This window comes from Pinus tabuliformis, chromosome 9 (genome assembly GCF_031772625.1).
Source record: "Pinus tabuliformis cultivar Carrire ecotype Pingquan chromosome 9, CPIR1, whole genome shotgun sequence".
Classification (NCBI taxonomy): domain Eukaryota; kingdom Viridiplantae; phylum Streptophyta; class Pinopsida; order Pinales; family Pinaceae; genus Pinus; species Pinus tabuliformis.
Window position 1 is genome coordinate 1,969,500,332 of NC_142307.1, and position 6,050 is coordinate 1,969,506,381.

Consider the following 6,050-nt stretch of genomic DNA (forward strand, 5'->3'; position numbering starts at 1 on the left):
TAAGTGTTGAAATTCAGTGCCCTTTCCTCTTGTCCTTTGTACGTTATGTGAATAAAGTGAAATTTAATGTATATGAATAATGTGAAATATGAAATTTAATAGTGAACATGGGAAAACAATAAACCATTGATTATTATGGTTAGTTAAAATTATGTAAATGTGAATTGACCTCACAATTATGCAAGTTGCCTAAGAGGTCAATGCTGTTGATGTTCATGGAGTCCATGTCACGGATCTGACTCCAACATCATGAGTTGCAGCTTAAATGGCATCTTAAAATGAGAGTTACCATACACCGTATGCACGTAGGTACTAAAGATCATACCTGATCACATGAAAAATCCGTAAAAGATGACAAACTTTAATTACCAGACTTGTGAGAGAAAAACTTGGAGTAAGAGTTCTTGAAGTGGAGCAGCTACAAGAAAATGTTGCAATGCTTATGAAGCATCGAGAGCTTTCCAAGGCTGAAATAAAAAAGATGCAACATCTGCTTGGCATTGCAAACCACACAGTGGCAGATTTGGAATCTCAGGTTCAAAAAAAGATCAAATAATAAGTGGATTAGAAGGTGACTTGCAGAGATGTTTAAAACAAATAGAAGTCCTAAAAGAGGACCTGGGCAAGGTTTCAAAGGACAAGGATATGATACGGGAAGAACGAGAGCAACTTGATTATGAAGTGGTGAGATGGAATGCCAAGGTAGAAGCATCCCAAAATACAATAGAAAAACTGGACGAGGATGTGATGATTAAAAATGGGCAGATCTCTATATTAAGGGAAAGCCTTCAAGAATTTTACTGCAGAAATATTTGCAATTGAATGGCATCTTCAGACTGAGACCGCTTCGTTAGGCATTGAAGAGAGCGGCCCAAATATATGAGATTAATGCATGCTTAATCTAGTCATGGCTAGTAGCATGTATCATTAAAATATTTTGTGTACTTGGCATGGGTTTTAGGGCGTTAACTATGTTTAATAAAGGAAAGCAAGCGTAGTCTAATTGAAATTAGTCTTTTAGGGTTCATAATATTTAGCATTTAAATTAGATATGTATATATTAGAGATGTATATTATTAGAAAGTTTTAAATAAAGGGGTTGAGGATCTAAATGAGACTTTTAAGAAATCAGGAAAGAAAACTTAATCTAATTGAGAGAAGATATTTAGAACCCATCTATTTGAAGGGTCATTGTAGTTTAGGTTATATTTGATCCTTATATAATTTTAACAATTTAGATGCCTTTGTGTCATGGTTTTTTAGGCTAATCCTACCAATCAGTTACACACTAGCCCCATGAAATAAAAATATTAGTTTTTTCTTTAAAGAAAGAAGTGTATTTAAAATGATTTTATACATAAAAACAACAGTAATAGGTAAAAATAGCTACCACTTGCTAAATAGTGATACAATACCAGTTATTAGGGAGCTACAAAAATGGCAGTATATTACAACTATAAAAAAAACAATGATTACAGGAAGAGAAAATTCAATATCTTCTATATAGAGAATTCTAAACTTATTATTTCTTTGTTTTTGTTACTTATGTTAAGGAAAAATATTATATAATTCTAAACTTATTATTTTTCTATTTTTATTATTTATATTTATCTTTATCTTGTTTCATAATTTATTATATCAATATATAATTTAAATGAAAAATTGTAGTTTCAAGGGTTCGTTTAAGTGGTTTAGAGGTAAATATGAAATTTATCGATATTGTTGCTAGGTCAGAGCTTGACTCTCTTCAATTCCCTTGGGACAAGGCCTCTAGTTTTTTACAAGGTTTAGCATCCATAGAATGTGGAGAAGTACTAAGAAATTTCCCGTACCTTTATTAAAAAAAACCATCAAAACAAACTATAATTAAATGATATTTATTTTAATTAGTTATAAATAAAATGATTGAATATAATTAAAATTTTAAATTTAAATATAAATTAGAATTCAAAATATGAGATTATGTACGAGAAAGCTCTATAAATTATATCATGAATGTTGTGCACGGAAGAATAAATATTTGTGTAGTCCTAGGTCCTGTATGCACTAATATAGATATTCACTGAACAAAGGCGTGTAGACATTGAAATGATAAATTTTGCCTTCTATGCTTTGCAAAACTCAATATATGTTTCCATTGTTAGTCATGCAGCGTCTCTATTCAACCAACTACACTTGTGGACTCACTCAGGTTCTAATCCCACCCTAGTCAATAACAATATAAGGAATTGACCTAAGTCATTGATTTTCCATTTGTCTTTGCTTAGAAATTCCCATTGTAGATCAACAGATTATGCAATATACTAAAGCAAAATACAAGATCTAATTCTACAATCAAACTTTGTGGAAGCTTAATCGGATATGAGCAAGATTAATTTGAACACATATAACTGATAATGAGAAATCAATCACACACGAACACAGAAGAATAACCCGGGGAAAGCCTCAACCTAAAACCCCAATCTTTGTATTATCATACAAGTGGAAATATGTTCAGATTACAAAAAGAATCAGCTCTCAAGCTATCCTGCTCTCTCTGCAATCAAACAATGCTGGTCATAGACAATCAAAGGCTTTTCCAAACCTTCTCATCTGCCCTCCAAGCTGCTTATTTCCTTGCGTAATTTTCCTTGGGGTCCAGTGCTGCCACCTGTGTGAATTGGCCTCTCCACACACTCACTAACCTCTGATCTAACTGTGCAATCCTGAAGGAGATAATTCCTTCTGCATGAATGAGTTTCCTTTATGGGAAAAATCCTCCAACTGATGGTACATTGTCCCTTCCTCTGATCTCAACTGTGTCTCTGACTGAATTGACATGCATGAGTTATTTATGAAATAATATTCAGTTATCTGAAATGCAGTAGTTACATGCATGCATGCATTAACTCACTAAACTCACAATTAGTTCAAAAAACTATTCGAACTAATTTAACTAGACTTACCTCAGTTAACTGAGCTAATTAATTACAACTCAAATTACAACTCATCCTTATCTCTTTAACTAAGGGATAAATTCCTCAATTAATGGGATAAATGTTGCATGTCCCCACATAGACTTCATGCTTGATTTTTTCCAACTAATTAACTCAAGATGAATTAATTAATTATTTTACAAACATCTGCTAAGATCAAATTCAAATTTTACTTCTCTATTTTAGTTCAGGGATTAACTAAAATAGGAATCCATCTCAAAATGCTATTTTGAGCACTTCCATTTTTCATTCCTTGTTGCTATGTCCAACACTGGTACCCGAAATGATATTTATAGCAATGCTATTTTTAGCATTTCTAGTTGCCATTTTCAACACTCCCTCTCAACAAGAAAGACATTCAACTCGAACCCAATCCTAAAGCTTTGGAATGTTCTACATGTAACACTTCTCCCAAGTGTTGTTACTCTAGCAACTCTAGAAACAAAAAAAACTCCCAACTGACCTCCCTGTTGGGTTAGAAACATCCTCTGATGATGAAGCTCCATCTGTTGCTGACAAGTGCTCCCTCTCTGACCTCTGAGCTGCTACAACACTCCATGCATCTCGCACCGTTGCACACCTCTTTTTGCTATCCTGCACTGGTGCAACACTCCTGTGCCTCTCGCATTGTTGCAGCCTGCTAGCTATGCACTGTCTTGGGATTCTGTTGTGGTCACCAACAACCCCCCTCTTTGTTTGATATTAGTAACAACATCAAGCAAAGGGGGACCCTTAACCAAAAATCCAAAAAAATATTTTGTTTAAAAAATCGTTTGTATTAACTCCCTAAGAGCTATATCGCGTCACAAAGGTAGAGAGAAGCGTTTCCCCAAAGCGCATAGATACACTGAAAAAGAGCGACGCGAGAACCCATCGCATCGCGTGCATTAAAAACGTTGATAAAGGGAAAACCTAAGGAATCGTCGACGGCCGATATGCGACGTTGCACGTCGCAATGTCGCATAAGCAACACAGAGTGATAAAGCGAAAACCTTGCGATCTTGCGATCTGCGATCATACAAAGCTGCGATCTGCGATATTGGCAAATTACGATAACACTTAATGACGTCGCAGTCCTCGATACTGCGATTCCAATCGCAGAAAGGACTCATCGCAAGAATTCTCCAACATAAACGATAAACCCAATATTGAACGCGCACCTTAAGGGAAATTAATGATCGCATGCTTCAGTATCCAAGAATGATTGTATCGCGTTTTTCGACGAGTCAAATCATGATGAGTGTCAGAATTACGCATTCATTAGAACTTAATGCTTTCATGTCAATCTTTTCGTCATTTCTCTTCTTCTTTGCGTAAACTGCAAGACATGTTACTGATATAAATCTATCTGCAGGAAACATCTAAGGAAAAGAGGAAAGCGCCAATGGGGTAACAGAGAGAAGATGCCTCCGCAAATGGATGCCGCATGCAGCAGGACCGCGGATTCTAGAGTATCGCCCAACAGGCGCTGATGAAAATAGACTATCTAAGACTCAGAGTCAAAGGCGCACAAAAGCAGCGTGTTTGCAAAAGATCTTGAAGCTCAGACTGGGTAAAGCAAAAAGAGAAACGCAAAAGAAGGAGGACGCTCTAGAAAAGCCTGGAACAAAGAACGGAAGCAATTCTCGATACAGGGGATTGTCCATACAACGCGACTCCTAACTCATTGAGTCATTCGCACGACCGGAAACCGAAATAGCAACAACAAAATCAGTTCGAAAGGAATCTGGGTTGTACTAAGTATACGCACAGCGAATACACCCAGCTAGAGAAAGGTTTTCGAAAATATCTTCTAGTCTATCAGAAAGAGGTGCCAGCTCTTGTTATTTCTAATTTTCAAGCTCGAACAAAAGGAAAGAACAACCAGCCGACTCTTTCAGGGCGAACAACGCATTGCTTATAGCACTAAGGAGCAGATACAGAAACGGTTAGAAATTAGATTTGATTTTTAGAAATAAATTTGCTTTTAGTAAAAGGGCGGTCATTTGAAGCCGTTCCCTAAATTTGTGTAATTAAGATTAATTAGTTAGTAGTATTTAACCCTTCTCATGGCATTTGGAGAAGGGTCCGGAAATCTGTCAAAAAACTTGTCCTCAAAACATGCACTTTTGCACCCTCGGAGGGGGTTTTTGATGAATGGATGGATCGAGATTTATTTATGTTTGCATTTTAATGTCTGTTACCGATGTTTCACTTCTGTACTCTTAGCAGATATTAGAACAAGTAGAAATAAATCGTTATTGCTTGAAGTTTATTAGTGAAATCAGTCATAAATGGTACTTTTATCTCTTGACTAATTTCTGCTTGTATTCCTAAAGTGATATGCAGCTGAGTTCTTTATATGTTAATGTATGAATGTGTGTATTACCATTTGGCACTTCTGTACGATGGAGTCATTTATTTGTGCTTGACATATGAATAACTAATTATGCGATATGTTGTTCACAACTGTTTTGCCTAACTTCTTATGCAGAATGGTTCATCTTAATTGATTTATATTCTTATGATAGCTGAATGATCTTTATTACCAGCTATTGTTCGAAATCTTTTTAGATCGCATAATGAAAGAATCTTACCCCGGGTTAGCGTAGATTAGATGTATTGTTTTTCATTAGATTATAATAGCATAGAGTTAGTTTAGAAGTTAGAATTAAATTAGCTTAAAAATACCCCTAGATCAATACCATCAAACTCTACACACACACACACACCCCTCACATTGGGAAACTGGTCCCATTACCCCCAGTCGGACCCGCTACACCAAACGGGCACGGAGCCGCCAACCAGGTTCCCGACCGGGTGGGTATCCCCCTTGTTGTTGACCCGATTTCAGGGCCCTCAACATATTTGGCGCTAGAAGGAGGGCCAGAGTTATGAATGGCGCATAAGTCAAAATCTAAATACCATTCTGAGAGCAAATCACCCTCACCAACTCCCCCGACTTCTCCGGTACGATTAAACTCGGAGCTAGAAGTCGCTCGGGCATCCACCGCTGCTACACACTCTAATATATCAGACCAACTTATCATTGATCCCCCTGAACTTCAAACTTTGATTCGTAAACTCCAGGGGTTC